Genomic DNA, 16,938 nt, shown 5'->3' on the forward strand with positions numbered 1-16,938 from the left:
AACTGCAAGTCCTAACCTTTATAAACTGGGAAATAATCTTTATATTGTATATGACATTTATTGACTTATGGGGCCCAACATAAGTTTAAAGAAAAAAAAATTAGGACTGTTGTGGAAGGAAAAGCAGCCAAAGGAATTAGCAGTCCTTAGCTCCTTGCCATTTTATGTTTGATTAAGGCGGTGATTACTTAGGTTTTTGCTCATCTCTTAACCTCTCAGTATCTTTTTCTTTTTTTTTTTAATTTTTTTTTTATTTTTATTTTTTTTATTTTTATTTATGATAGTCACAGAGAGATAGAGAGAGAGGCAGAGACACAGGCAGAGGGAGAAGCAGGCTCCATGCACCGGGAGCCCAACGTGGGATTCGATCCCGGGTCTCCAGGATCGCGCCCTGGGCCAAAGGCAGGCGCCAAACCGCTGCGCCACCCAGGGATCCCTCAGTATCTTTTTCTATCTAGGAGCACTGTTTCCATTCCATGGACTACTTGTATCCAAGTCACACTTGAACTTGGAAATGCAGATTCCTTCCTTTTCCAGATTAAACAACCAGAGTAGCTGCAAGTAGGGCCATGGGGATTTGCACTGACAAGTTCACCAGTGTGATTGTTACACACAGTGAAGTTTGAGAACACTACCTGTGAAGCTCTTCAGGGATAATCAAAATCTGGACATGAGACAGTATATAATAGGTGACATTTTTTTGAGCTCTGAATTCTGTGACAGTCATTATATTCAGTTCTTTATTTTATTCAGTCTAACCACACTCCTCTGAGCTAGGTACTATACTCACTTTTAGAGAAGAGACAGGTGAGGTTGAAAGAAGTTCAGAGGATTATTGGGCCCAGAGCAAAACCCCAGAGGCAGAGCCAGAAGCTGGGTCTCCCTGACCTGAAAGACTGTCTTTCACCAATGTTCAATGCTTTTTTTTTTTTTTTTTGGCACAGTCCTAAGTAAATATCAACAGAAATTTGTCTTAAATATTTGGGAAACTCAAAAGGCACGTTATATTAACATTTTAACTAAAACAAAATAAGTGATTTAGTAATAAGTTGAAGGGTGGAAATAGGAACAAAGGTGTAGCACTAGGGTTAAAACTTTGGCAACAGATGCTTATCAAAGAGAGCAGCCATGTGAGTCAGTGGACTCCAGCCTTGATCCTATTCCCATTTACCCAACTGACCCCTAAGCAAACCATTAAATGCCTCTGGACTTTTTAAAGGTTGTATAGACGGTCTCTAAGGTTCTTGATTCAAGGACTCTTTATATGGAAATTTTTATTTATGAATTTGGCTCAGTTTCATTTGAAGTAAAATTCAAATGAAATTCAGATAGAACTAGAATCATTTAGTTCAGGGTCAACACATTTTTTCTGAAAAGGACCTGATAGCAAGTATTTTAGGCTTTGCAGGCCATACATTCTCTACCATCAATAAAAAGTAGCCATAGATGCAAACGTTAATAAACAAAGCTGTGTTCCAATAACTCTTTATCTGTTAGACACTGAGATTTAAATTCTATGATTTTTTTTCTAGGTGTCACAAAATATATTCTTTTGATTTTTCTGTTTCTTAACCATTAAAAAAACGCAAACCCATAAAAGCCATTCTTAGCTGGTAGGTATTACAGAACTGGGGTGAGCTGTATTGGGGTCACCCAGACCATAGTTTGCGACCCCTGCTTCATTTGCACACAAGGTAGATTTATATATAAAGTTGATTTAAAAAAATAGAGGCTTTGTTAAATTTAATTTAATCCTTACTGGTGGCTGCTTTTGAGATTTGAGACCAAGTGCCCAATTATCTAATTTCCTTTCATTGACAAGGGGCTGAAGCAGAATGGTAAGGTTGTGAAGACATGAATTGATGTGCTGTAGTTTTATTCATAATGTATTTAAATTTCATGTAAGAGTTTAAGCAGAGAACTAGCTTTTCAAAACCTACCTTAGTGTTTTGCAAAATTTGTATATAAGTCTAAATCCTCTTTTGCTGTGAGATTAAATGCTTTTGTTCCCTAATCTCTTCATGAGATAAGAAGTCACTGTCTACCATTGGTTGTTCTTCAGATGAAATTTTTTTGAAATTTAACTTATATTTTGGGCACCTGGGTGGCTCAGTCGGTGAATCATCTGCTTTAGGCTTAGGAAATAATCCCAGAGTCCTTGGATTGAGCCCCAGATCGGGGTCCCTGCTCAGTGGGGAGCCTGCTTTTCCCTCTCCCTCTGCCTCCTGGCTCCTATTCTCTCTGTCTCACTCCTATCTTAAATAAATAAGCTCTTAAAAAAAAAAAAGAAGAAGAAATGTAACTTATATTCATAAGGCAATTTGTCTACAGTTTATAAAGTATTAGTCTTATGGGTATTATAAGGAAAATAGTAGATTGCTACCCCATCTCTCATGCCCATTTGATTACCCAGATGTTGTATTTGTTTTGGTTTTGCTCTCTATCCCATTAAATTCCCATACCTTTGCAGCCATGGCTTGACTTGTCAACTTCTTGCTTTGGATGGTGAAGGTTTAATTCTTTGAACACTCTTTTCCCCTTACTCTTTTTCTTTGCACATCTTCCCATGTAGCTTTTTACCAATTTGGGGATGCATTCATATTGATTACAACAGACATCATCCCATCTCAGCCATGCCGTGTTTTATCGTTATGTTTCTTTTTTCATCTAACCTTTTGTTTTTCCTAGAGCTAATTGTGAAAAGACACTTACATGCTGTTTTTGGTTTTTGCCATTAATTTACCTCCAGTCTCTCCAAATAAACCAACTTCAGTGCAGTTAGATGTACAAATCCACCAAGGGTTTTATTTCCCTTTATGTTTGAATTGTTCCTGCTGGTACTGCCCTCTGACCACCTAGTATGCTCTGAACTGCTGCTCTGCAGGCTGGCGTAGCACTGTCCTTCTGGGACTTTCCCTCGCCCTTGTCCCAGGAATTCTGTCCTTTCCTCCGTGTAGCAGTGCCTGTTTCCTGGGGGCCATCCCTGCCTTTCTCTGATAGTCCCTCTCTCGGTGAAATTCATTCTCCTGTTGCCTTTTCAGGGGAGGAGGAGAGGAAAGAGGATATGGGGGAGGTAAACCTTGAGAACCTCCTATATCTGAAAATGTCTTAATTGTATCTTCAGTCTTGATTGTTCTTTGAGCTAGGTGTAGAATTCTAGGTTGGAAACCATGTCTGACAGAGTTGAGAATACATTATTTCATTATACTTCAGCTCTGGGGTTGCTGTGGAAGTCCTGTACCATTCTAATTTCTGATTTCTGGGAGCTTTCTATAAAACACCTTTTAGATAGAATCTCAGAATCTTTTCATTCCTAGTATGTGACATTTTATTTTATTTTATTTTTTGTGCTAGTGAAGATTTTAACCAGGGACCTTGAATACTGCAAAATGTATTGCATTCTTTGTAAATCCCTCCTGCCCTCCAGCTTTCTCTATTCTTTCATTCTAGATATTGCTTTTAGCCAGAGGTTGAATCTCCTAGATCAATGTTCAGATTTTTATATTCTTTAAGTTTTTTTTTTTATTTGTTTATTCATGAGACACACAGAGGGGGTGGTGGTAGAAACACAGGCAAAGGGAGAAGCAGGCTCCATGCAGGGAGCCTGACATGGGACTCTATCTCAGGTCTCCAGGATCACGCCCAGGACTGTAGGTGGTGCTCAACCGCTGAGCCCCCCGGGCTGCCCAGATTTTTATATTCTGTCATGTTTTCTCTCCCTGGTATTGATGTTCTGTTTTCTTGAAGATTGTAAAAATTCCTTGCTGAAACTCCTTTGCTGCATATCTATTCAGTCCATTTTATGTGCCAGGTACCTGTAGGAAATGGGAATGCAGCTGTGACTACACAGACGTCAAGCCCTTGCCATTGCTGAGTTTACCTTCTAGTACGTACACCTTCACTTAACCCTCCTGCTTTTGTATGATGCCCTTATTTGTGGAAGGTATCTTACATCTAGTAGCTTTTTATTTGTTTATTTAAGCAACAGAATAAAAATGGGAGACCCACAGCTGCTTGGTGGGGGAGGCCATTGAGGGTCCCAGTATTTTCTTCAACAGTCATCCTGGTTTTGCTTCACTCTAAAGCTCCCTGCCCTCTCTGGTCTATGCTGCACATCCAGTTCCAGAACGTTCCAGGTTCTTGTTGGCTTGTCCCTCACTGTGGGCCCTTGAAGCAGAGAATATCGAAATCCAAGTCCGTTACCTAATGTTTATCCCTTTTCCCTTTCTAAATCAAGTGACCTCCTCAGACTGATAATGACTTTTTTCCTGTCTGCTCTTCCTTGTGGGTTTAGAAGACTCGAGTTTGGCTGGCTGTCATTCCAGTGTGGGTTTCTTTCTTTTTTTTTTTTTTTTTTTTTACATTTTATTGTTTAGGTATAATTGACAGTTTCAGGTCCACAATGTAGTAATTCATAATTTTATGCATTTTTCAGGGCTCATCAAGATAAGTGTAGTTATAATTCCCTTTATCTGTTTCACATGTTTCTCCCTCTGCCCCTTTCCTGGTAATCACCAGTTCTCTGTCTTTAAGAGCCTGTTTCTTGGCCTCTTTTCTTTATTCATTTTGTTTCTTAAATTCCACATGAGTGAGATCATATCATATTTGTCTTGCTTCACTTAGCATTATACTCTCTAGTTCCATCCACGTTGTTGCAATGGTAAGATTTCATTCTTTTTTTATGGTTGAGTAATATTCCATTATACACACACCCACACCCACCCACCCACCCACCCACCCACACACACACACACCATATCTTCTTTATCCATCTATCAGTAGGCACTTGGGTTGCTTCCATATGTTGACTCTCATAAATAATGCCGCATTAGATATAGGAGTGTGTATATGTTTTCAAGTTAGTGTTTTCATATTCTTTGGGTAAATACCCAGTATTTACTGAAATTACTGGATCATAGGGTAATTCTGTTTTTAAAGTCCTAGTCACAGCAGTAGGTAAGAAAAAGAAATAAAAGGCATCCAAATTGGTAAGAAAGAAGTAAAACTTTCACTATTTGCAGATGATGTGATACTATATATAGAAACCCTGAAAACTCCAGCAAAAAACTACTAGAACTGATAAATGAATTCAGTAAAGTCACAGGATACAAAATTAGTATACAGTAATCTGTTGCATTTTTATACACTAATAATGAAGTAACAGAAAAAGAAAACAATCCCATTTATAATTGGCACTAAGAATAATAAAATGCCTAGGAATACAGTTAACCAAGAAAGTAAAAGACCTGTACACTCTGAAAACTATAATACACTGATGAAAGAAACTGAAAATGACACAAACAAGTGGAGGGATATTCCATGCTCATGGATTGGCAGAACGAATATTGTTAAAATATCCATATCACCCAGAGCAATCTACAGAAAAATTGCAATCCCCATCAAAATACTAACAATATTTTTCCTAGAACTAGAACAAATAATTCTGAAATTTGTATGGAACCACATAAGACCCAGAATAGCCAAAGCAATCTTGAAAAAAGAACAAAGCTGGAGGTATCACAATATCAGATTCAAAATAAACTACAAAGCTGTAGTAGTTGAAACAGTATGGTACTGGCACAAAAACATACCACATAGATCAGTGGAACAGAATAGAGTCCAGAAATTAACCCATGCTTCATGGGCAATTAATCTACAACAAAGGAGGCAAGAACATACAATGGGGGAAAAGACCGTCTCTTTAACAAACAGTGCTGGGAAAACTGGACAGCTACATGAAAAAGAATGAAACTGGGCCACTTGCTTACACCATACATAAAAATAAACTCAAAATGGATTAAAGGCCTAACTGTGAGCCCTGAAGCCATATAATTCGTAGAAGAAAACAGATAGTAATTTCTTTGACATCAGCCATAGAAACATTTTTCTGGATATGTCTCCTCAGGCAAGAGAAACAAAAGCCAAAATAAAGTGTTGGGACTCCACCAGAATGAAAAGCTTTTGCATAGAGAAAGAAACTACCAACAAAACAAAAAGGCAGCCCACTGAATGAGGGAAGAGACTTGCACATGATCAGTAAGAGGTGAATATCCAAAATATAAAGAACTTATACACTCAACACCAAAAGAGCCAAATAATCTAATTAAGAATGGGTAGAGGACTGACCCCTCGCCAAAGACCTACAAATGGCTGGCTGGCAGACACATGAAATGGGCTCAACATCGCTCATCATCAGGGAAATGCAGATTAAAACTACAATGAGATATCACCTCACAACCCTCAGAATGGCTAAAATCAAAAACATAAGAAACAAGTGTTGATGAGGATATGGAGAAAAAGGAACCCTTGTGTGCAGTTGATAGGGAATGCAAACTAGTATAGCCATCATGGGAAACAGTTTGGAGGTCCTTCAAAGAAATCCATTGTGGTTTTGTAAGAGAATAGGAAGGAATTCACATTTAGTCTTCAATATTGAAGAATTCTTACTGGCTTCCAATTAAGGGAGTTCTTGGTCCATAATAGCCAATTTAACAGCAGAAATTATGGTTTTAACTTTATTCATTTAGTGGCATAAATATTTAATTGGGATAATGTGAGCATTTCATATTTTAGAACTTTCAAGTAATTCTACTGAAACACTTTGTTTCTACTTCATCAGCATTTCCAAGTAACAAATATTGAGCATTTTCTTTGAGAGCAAGTTCCTTTCCCTTCTTTTGAGTATAAATTGCCCAAGGGCAGTGACTTTGTTGGTCACAAGGGCTAGAAGGGAACCCAACATATTATAGACACTGTTGCTAAAACAAATGAATTTTTGTTTAATTCTTTTTGAATCTAATGTCACAGTTACTACTGTTACAATTTCAGTTTTGGTCTTGAACATTTTATGATGGGATGGAGTCTTTGCCATGCTTTCGTTACTGGCCATCTCTTTGCTTCTTTTTTCTGTCTTGCGAAGCATTAGCTTGCAGCCTTGTTTCACCATTCACAAGCATGTTTACTTTAAAGTAGTCAGTTTTTACTTATTGTATTTTGTTGCAAAATGATGAGTGTTTATACGCTTCCCCCCTTTCCCCACCTCCCCAATTTAAAGACTCTCAACTAAAACCATCCTTGGCTATGATAAGGACTGATGAGAGATTAGATCTTTTGAAAGGGTAGTGTTATTTCCTTTCTCTTTTCATGCCTCACCCACTTTTTAACCAAGAGGTAGGTAAATATTCTCCACCTGTAGCCTGGGGCTTCAGATTAGATGCTGCTTTAGAGTGCAAACATGTTAGATAGTTGGTTTCTATTTCTTGACCCTAATGCTTCTGGGAAGAAAATTACTTAAAAATTAAAGATAATTCCCTGTAGAACATGTGGAAGCGGGCCATAGTAGTGAGGAGCCAGTGTATCTAGTGGTGGACCTTCTCACCCCTCTGGTCCCACATACCCTTCCTTATCCCGTCTTACACTCCGGGGACTTAGCCTGTATGGTTTCCTTGGTTGCAAGTTAGCGGTCTTTTCTACTTAAGTAAACTTCCCTGGAAATGCTTGAGTATGCTTGTAATCCTCTGTTTCTGTGGCTACACTGGGTAACATTTCCCCTGAAGTTGTGCCTAATTGTGCAGTTGCTCATGAGCTCATTTGGATTGTAACTTTGCGAAGGGCCCTGTCTCTCTCCTTGCTGTCTGCCTTCTCAGGGAGGATCCTCGCATAGCCTTCACTCTGTATCTGACAACCTTGTGACCATGGATAGGTAACAGAACTTGGTAAATTGCAGGGGAATGTATGGGAGGTTTGTGTCTTGTGGTTATGATTACAGGCTGATTAAAACCCTACCCTTCTTAAAAAAAAAAAAACATTTAAGATAGTGCTGAAAGAAATGCTTTCTTCACAGCTACAGTTTTGCAAATTGGTTAAATGTGTATATTTAAGATACAATAGGACAATTACGTTCAGTGTAAGGTACACACCCACGTACCCACATGTATACAATGCCCTGAAATTCTCAATTGACTTGGTCGATTAATATTTTAATTGAAAATTAATTAAATTGAAACTTTTGTAGATCCCCAAAACTTTCCCCTTTTCCAAACTGGTCTTTTAATATGCAAATTTCAGTTTATAAGGTCTTCTATAGGAAGGTCAACAAAGGCCAATTACTTAAGCTTTCTTAGTCCCTTTTGCATTTATATTTATTTTATAGAGTTGTCAGATAATAAAGATGTTTGTAAAGCAGACAAAATAAAAGCTTAAATATTAAGTCTCTTTCCTAATACATTTGAATAATGTAAATGGCTTTTTTTGGATAATGTATAGAAAGTAATGTTAAAAGTAAAATACTAATTGTTGAAAGTTAAATCTTTCAGTACTTCTTAATGTACAGTTTATTGGTATAAAATTAAGAAAACCTAGAATAATATTTTCTTTTTTCCCCACAAAACATTGGACCCTGAATATTCAATTTTAGACATATTCACTATTTGATTCTTTTTTTCTCTTTGAAAATGGTCCTAACAATGTTTGTTATTTTCCATTTGGAAGTGTCTTGTTTTTAAGCATCTTTTTAAAAAAAATTTTAATGTGTATATGCCTTCTTTCAAGTAGATGAAGCATCTGATGATAGGGGCCTGTGCCTTGGTTTCCTTTGAATTACCAGTGCTTAATAAGTTCTCAAACCTATTTTAAGTTCTGAATGTTTGAGTTTTTTAATATTTATTAATTTGAGTACATTTAAATTTCTTTCATGAGCAAAGAAACTAACTGAACATTGGTATTGTAAATGGCATCGAACTAACCAAGCTAAAGAAAATTACATAGTAGTGCTCATTAAAATGGTTAAAATGTTAGTGTTGGGGGTGGATATTTGAGTCTGTTTTGCTTACTACTGTGACCTTCCCAGTACCTAGACTAGTTCCTGTTCCATTGTAGGTATTGAATGCTAATTGTTGAGTGAATGCATATGGTAGAAGGGTCTTAGATTTAGTAGTTAGACATTGTGCCCACTAATGCCTCACTGTTACTTAACCTTGATTAAGAGCAGGTCAGGGGGGGATCCCTGGGTAGGTCAGTGGTTTAGCGCCTGCCTTAGGCCCAGGGCATGCTTCTGGAGTCCCAGGATCAAGTCCCACATTGGGCTCCCTGCATGGAGCCTGCTTCTCTCTCTCTCTCTCTCTCTCTCTCTCTCTCTCTCTCTCTTTCTCTTTCTCATGAATAAGTTAAAAAAAAAAAAAAGGTCAGTATCCCATGACTTGTTTTATAGCTAGAAGTTTGTACCTCTTAATCCCATTCATCTGTTTCACCTATCCCCCCCACCCCCACTCTTTCCTGCTGGCAACCAGAAGTTTGTTCTCTGTATTTGAGTCTCTCTGTTCTGTTGTTCATTTGTTTTTTTTTTTTTAGACTCCACATATAAGTGAAATCATACGGTATTTGTCCTTCTCTGGCTTATTTCACTGACCATCATACCCTCAAGGTCCATGGAAATAGTGTCAAATGACAAGATTTCATTCTTTATTGCTATATAATACCTCATTGTCTGTGTTCGTGTATGTACACACCACGTCTCCTGTCTCCTTTCATCTGTCAGTGGACGCTGAGGTTGCTTTCGGGTCTTAGCTATTGTAGATAGTGATGTAATGAACATAGGGGTGCGTATGTCTTTTTGAATTGGTGTTTTTTTCTTTGAGTAATCTAGAAGTGGGATTGCTGGATTGTCTGGTACTCCTCTTTTTAATTTTTTTGAGGAAACGCCATGATAATTTCCATAGCGGCTACACCACTTTTCATTCCCACCAATAATTCACAAGGGTTCCCTTTTCTCCACATTGTCGCCAACACTTGTTATTTCTTGTTTTTGTAATACTAGCCAATCTAACAGGTGTGAGGTGATAACTCGTTGTTATACTTCAGCTAAGAAAAACCAGAAAGCATGTCACTTGTTTCTAGTGTCTTGCCTGGTGAGGGCATTTAACAGATTTCACAGGGCTATTAGAAAGATTTCAGGAAATGTTGACTATAAAATTACTTTGATCAATGTGAAGTGCTATGTAAATATATGGACACATTCCTGCTGTGCAATTCTTTATTCAGAATCTGGGCCAAAACATACAGGGAATCCTTTTAGTTTGGCTATTTATACTTGATAGGAAACTAATGGCATTTTTTTTCTTGGGGGGTGGGTGGGTTTGTTTTTCTACTTATAAAGAAACTTGTTAGAGTTGGGATCTCATATTGGAAGGTTTTTGGATGTAATTTACTTAAGAACAGTAGAAAGCTTAAGACAACTTCCTTAGCTGTTCCTTTTCTTCTGCCTCTTCTTAGATCAATATGTACTCCATTTTTGATATGCTTTTCATTATTCTTCATCTCCCTTACCCCTTTTAAATTTTTTTTTTAAGTTTTTTTTTTTTTAATTTTTATTTATTTATGATAGTCACACAGAGAGAGAGAGAGAGAGAGAGGCAGAGATACAGGCAGAGGGAGAAGCAGGCTCCATGCACCGGGAGCCTGACGTGGGATTCGATCCCGGGTCTCCAGGATCGCGCCCTGGGCCAAAGGCAGGCGCCAAACCGCTGTGCCACCCAGGGATCCCTTAAATTTTTTTTTAAAGATTTTATTTATTAGAGAGAAAACACGAGTGGTGTGTGTGTGTGTGGGGGGTGGGTGTAGGGAGAGGGAGAAACAGACTTCCTACTGAGCAGGGATCCCAGGACCCCAGAATCAGGATCTGAGCTGAAGGCAGACACTTAACTGACTGAGCCACCCTGGTGCCTCGCCCCTTCCTCCACCCATTTTAGAGTGTTAAATAACAAACACCCATAGAACTTTCATGGGTAGCATTAACTCCTGTGATATCCAAAATTGAAATAAGGCTAATCTAGAGCCTTTCGTGAGTCCATGTCATGAGGCTGGGAAGTTAAAAAAAAAAAAAAAACAAATAATGATAAAAAGCTTATCTAAGTAATTTGAAACACCCAGTATGTGGCTCAGTTAATTTGGGGCCAGTTAATACAAGCTTATCTTGCCTGAAGATACTTGAATATCCATAACTATTGAATCAGGACAGGTCACATTTGAGGAGTGTGGGTATAGTTTTCACAAATAGTGTAGCCCTACACAATTACTATGTTGGGTCATGTTTCCTTATGAGCATCTTTCATTTCCTCTGGGATTATATGCTGAGCAAATGGAAATAGATACTGCTTCTTAATTGATCTTGCTTTTATCTTCCTATGATACCAGTTCCCGTGCTTCTCTTGGTGGTGGTGATGTAGTATCCCTCTCTAAATTTAGCCAATGGAAAAGAAAGTTGTCCACTAATCCAGTGCTCTGAAGGTGGCCTTTTCATTTGTTAAAAGGCGCACAGATTGAACTGAGACATTAGGAAGCTTATCGAGTGTCTGTCTCCTGGACCCCATCCAGCCTCTCCTTGCCTGGCCCAAGATGCTATCTTCATCAGCTCATATTTCCAGTCTTGAGGTGCTCTGTCAAATTGGGAACACAACATTAAAACTTAGTCTGTGTAGTTCATTTTAGGTAAGCTTTGTAAAGGAGTCCCTTTCTCACTGGAAAAATAATCAGGAATCATACTGAAATTTGCAGAGATAGGGCCTCTTGACATTTGCTCTTTATTATTCCTGTGTGCTAGAAATTGTAGACCCATCATCATGGCTGTGGGCTTTCATCTCATCTCTGCTTTGCTAATACGTTCAGAATAGTCCCAGTGTGTGTGCTTCAGTATTGGGAATGATATTTAGTACAATAAGTAGCATATCCATAGGGATTGTACTCCTATGAAATTTGCAGTTTCTAACCCATTATATCCAGCAACATGGATGTGTGTTTGCCAGATACTCCTCAACAGCCCTCTCCCTTTCTTTGGCTAATTACGTGTGTTTCTCTGTAGTTTTTTAATTTTGTTTTTATTTTGCATTTCCACCACAAGAAGGTTATTAAAATAAGCAAGAGCTTATGACAGTGCATAATGTTTGTTATAATGAATATATAATTGACATGCTATTTTTTTACCCTGAGGAGAAAAAAATAAAACTACAAAGAGATTCTCCCATAGTAGTTGTTTACTGCTTTCATTGTGCTCCTCTACTGACAGATTGAAATTGCTTTTATGGCAGTGGAATTTTATTTTGGTGGATGTTCATGCCTGTCTCTTGGGACCTCTACAGAATCTTCCATGTGGGCAAGAACTCATAGACTCTCCTTTTCTGAAACACTGGGCCTTGGTTGGAGAATGCTTAGTCATGAAATAAATGCATGGAGTGCTTGCTGCCTGTGAGCACAGTGATAGGTATGAGAGGAGTAGAGTGGCGAGATGAACTCAATAACCTAGCCTTTGGAACATGCAATCTAGTATAACCCAGTGTATAGGTAGCTGCCCTTGTGCTTCCTTTCTTCCTTTCCCTTAAAACAAACATGATGGTGCTAGCAGACCTGAGTCTGAGGGGGAATGATGGCGGGGAAATGCTTTCCCAAGGATGTGACAGTGTCAGGTCAGTAAGAGAGGAAAAAAAAAAAAAGTCAGCAAGAGTTAGACTGTACTAAGAGATAACTTGGGGATGGGGCAGGGAGGGGAGAGGTGGGGTACAGAAGAGCAGCCCAGAGGCAGGAACAACCTGTGGAAAGATCTTGTGATGCAGTGAGACACCAGACTGACTGGAGAGGGAGAGAAAGAGCAAATGGAGAGGAAAGGGCAGACCATTGTGGTGGGAATGTAGTAGTGAGAAAGCAGGAGCCCAGGGATTCTGTGTGAAATGAGAGAGAAGAGGAGAAGGGGGTGTGAAGGGGAGATGGAGGGGCAGGGCACGCGTGTTCAGGGTGCCTAAGGATTCCCAACTTTGTCTTCAGATGGCTAGGAAGCCTTTGGGTAGTTTTCAGCAATGGAGTGACCTGACCCTGAACAGGAAGGTGTCAGAGTGTTAACAGAATTGTTAATTGTTAGGGGCCTTTTGTGAGGTCTGGTAAGATGTGGAGAATGAAACGGTCATCTTAGAAATTCTTAGTCAGGTGAGTGAAGTTAGGCTTGAGCACTTTCTAGTTTTGAGGGGATTCTTTAACTTAGATAAACTTAGAAATGTTTTTTTTTCCTTCTGCTTTTCTCATTTATATCCTTTATTTCTTGTATGACTTTATGTGCAAAGTGGTCATTTAAAATATGGCCAAAGTCTTCATGATACTCAATTTACTTTGAAAATCTAAAACTTTGATATTCTCCATTATTTAAAATACACAGAATTTAATAAGTTTATATAGTAACAGGTTTCATACGTTTGAATTTTGGAGCTCTTGTCAGTTTTTGTGAGTTTAATTTTTTAACATTGTAGCTATAAAATTGTATTTCAAGGAAATGGGGTGTGTGTGAGAGTGAAATTCAGATATATTATCTTGTGTGTCTTCATATACACGTGTACGTATCTACGTACATGTTCAGTTTGATCTTCATTTTTATGGCATTTTTAGATAAGCCAAGTTGAATCAGTAAAAGGATATTCAGTAGGAGTTGCTGGCATGCACTAAAAGATGATGACTGCAAGTAGTTGGACGTTTAGAATTCAGCATAAAACCAGATACCTATTCTTAATGATAGATCTAAGCATGGGATTGCCTACCCCTGATTGAGAAGCAGAGCTTGAGGGAACTTTCGTTGTGATGTCCACGTTAGACTGAGCAGGGCTAGGAGGACTGTTAGATGAGCTTGTAAAGCAGTCCACTCCTAGCATAAAGACCGCCTGACTTTGCACCATTGGGATCCTCAGCTACTCTGCTGCTGCCCATCTAGGCATCTCATGGAAAGTTTGCATATGGGATAATCCAGGCATTTATGTAGTGCCTGTTGTCTGTCTTTCTTTTATGTTGGAGACCTGTTGGGGTTATACCTATACTGGTGCAGAAGAAACCTATGCCAGTTACTTAGGTTAACATAGTCTGTATTCATAAATATAGACCAGTAACCAAGTCTCGTTTGCTTTTTGGGGAAACTAACATTAACAAAACAAACAGATCTGCTGACTTTGTAGGAAATCAGAAGCTAAGGGAATAGAGAACTCAGTGTGCTTAGAGTTAAGAGAATAATGCACCTTTAAACATGAACAGATTGCTGGAAAAAGCAGCAGTCAGATCATTATTTTTAGTCTTCTTTAATTTCTTGAAAGTAACTAGAATAGGAATGGACAGGGCTAAGAACCAAACTGCTTATCCATATTTGTCAAACTCCCCCCCCAAAAGAGAATATATGAGAGAAGTTAGAGGACATGGAGGACATAATCCAAACCTCTTATCTTTAACAGTTCTAGAAGCAGGAATAGACAGTTGAGAGGAAGGAGGAATAAATAATAGAGGAAAATTTCTTTGATCTCAAGAAAGACAACTCCCCAGCATATGAACTAAAGTGGATGAGAAAAGACCTAAACCTAGACATCCTGGTTGTTGAATTTCAAGGCTTACACCACTACAGATGTTCAAAAGAAGAAACAGGTTATCTGCAGTGTAATAGACCTCAGACATTTCATAAGGGATACTAGATGCTTAGCTGAAAAAGGAATACTGTCTTTTTAGTTTTGAGGAAAGATATTTTCAAACTGTAATGTATCCAGGCAAATCACAGATTGTGGAGACAAACAGTAGAGGATTTGGGTTTTGCAAAGATTTAGAAAATTTGCTTTCTGCATCCCGTTTTAATGGTGGAAAAAGTACAAGGAAAGAAGATCCATGAGGCCTGGAAAAGAGTAGCTGCGGAGGTGATCCAGGAACCCAGGAGAAGCCAGGAATGAGAAAATGAGTGGACTCTAAAGGTGTGTAACCTTCTTTACCGAGTGGTTGGGTTCTAGAGCCAGACTTCCTTTCTTTCCCTGGGACCTCTGACCGTATTCAGCTCCCCAGTGAACCATGCTTCCAGCAGGGCACTGAAACACCACTTGTATGTGGTTTAGCATCTGATGATCACCTTAAAGTTGTCCCAATCACAGCTGTTGAACAGAATGGAGAACTAATAGACCTTGATGGTGTGAAAACAGAACCACAAAATCTGGAGGTGGAAGGGAGTGGAAGGGAAGAGACGGAGGGAGTGTGTGGGCTCAATATCTGACCTTTTCACTGCGGGGAGTCAGAGGGCAACAAGGTGATGTTAGTTTATCTGTTTAAAGTTATATAGTAGTTCTATAATTGTCCTCAGATTACCAAACAAAACTCCAGGAAAGTGGATCTGGGTGGGGAAGGGTAAGATATTCCTGTTTTAGACCTTTTTATATGTGTTTTAATGTTTTTCCATGTGCAGACATTAAATTAATTAATTGTTAGGGGACAGCCGAGGGGGAGAGAATCTTAAGCAGGTTCCATGCCCAGTGCAGAGCCTGACAGAGGACTGTATCTCAGAATCCTGAGATCATGACTTGAGCCAAAATCAAGAGTTGGATGTGTAAGCAACTGAGCTGCCCAGGGATCCCCATGTGCAGGCATTTTAATAAAATCATGCAGTGGTTACTTTTAGGACCAAGAAAATAGTTTTTTCCTCATCAAAATTCTTAATTGTATATGCTTACTTTCTATCACCACTCAAGACTAATGGGTCAGAGGCCTTTTCTGCCACGGGACTATAAGCACATGAGCTATGTTCCTTATTAGAAGAAAAGTATTTAGCCCAGGAGATACTGAAGAGGAAGGATCATCCAAATTCTGTTTCTGTTGCTTTTCCTATTCAGGAGCGCACAGGGCTTTTTAGTAGCCTGTTGGGCTTGCATTTCCTAACACACTGGACATGGTCAAGAGCAGGAAGGTTCTCATTGGTGATTTAGTTTACCCTTTCAGAAGAGGAAACGCTATTTTCAGACATGAGATAATCGAGCCTGTTTCTTCTAGAATTGGACTGTAGCATCTTCCTTAACTTACCTTGTTATTGACACATAACAATTGGAGGTCACTGTAGCTGCCTGTCATGGCTTGTATGGTGGCTGTCTTCCAACTTAGAAGCAGCTGTCTAAATCTGCATAACAACATCACATCATTGGCAGATTATTAGGTCACTCTTTTCCCTTGTTCTTTTCAGGTTAAATTAGGACTTTCACAGAGGGTGACTTCTCACATTTTGTGGCCATTTTCATGATTCTTATATTTGATTAAAGGCACAGTAGTCAGGCCTAAGGGGAAAAATGACATCTATAAAAGAGCATTTAAAAATTTTTTTTTAAAAGATTTATTTATTTATTCATGAGAGAGAGAGAGAGAGAGAGGCAGAGACACAGGAGGAGGGAGAAGCGGGCTCCATGCCAGGAGTCTGACGTGGGACTCAATCCCGGGACTCCAGGGTCGCACCCTGGGCCAAAGGCAGGCGCTAAACCACTGAGCCACCCAGGGGATCCCAAAAGGAACATTTTTAAACGTGTCTTTGAAGTGTTGTTCTTGCTGACATCAGATTTGTTTTTTAATCTCCCCTGTTAATTGGAGATGGGATGTCTGATTGTGAAGTTGCAGGCAGAGTTCACTCTGGTCTTGGACAACACTGAATTTGGTCCATGTGTGCTTGGAGTTGGCAGTTTATCTTCCACTTTAACCAGTGATGAAGTGGAAACAAGTTGACTGACTCCAGAAAATATCCCCTTTGAACCACTCATTTTTCAGTTTTTAGGCCATTGTCCTTGTTAGAGAAGATCTACAGAACGAGAAGAACATTCAGCATGTGGTCTTGGGACTGGTTAAGGTCTGAGAAGTAGAGAAAGTCTAATATTTTCATGGTGACGACTATACCATGAACTAGCAAGTCTTCCTTTACTATTAAGACCTAGAAAACGTTTGACCTACTAAATTCCAGATCAGGAATAATTACAAAAGTCAGATCCCTATGGAATAAATGTGGTTAAATAATAATACTCCATGGTGAAATTTTATAACTCTTATTCAAGAATTAAACACTTATCTGCTAATCATTGCAGGTGTATAATCCCTTACTTTTAAACCATATATTCTAAAACTTATTTAATCCTA

At 38.9% G+C, this 16,938-nt stretch overlaps 1 protein-coding gene across 5 annotated transcripts in view; it reads left to right on the forward strand.

Moving 5' to 3' along the window:
* The window catches only part of SLAIN1 (SLAIN motif family member 1), a 59,003-nt gene that overhangs the window by 14,888 nt on the left and 27,177 nt on the right, over positions 1–16,938 (forward strand). The window lies entirely within an intron of this gene.

Source organism: Vulpes vulpes, chromosome 6 (assembly GCF_048418805.1).
Source record: "Vulpes vulpes isolate BD-2025 chromosome 6, VulVul3, whole genome shotgun sequence".
NCBI classification, from domain to species: Eukaryota; Metazoa; Chordata; class Mammalia; order Carnivora; family Canidae; genus Vulpes; species Vulpes vulpes.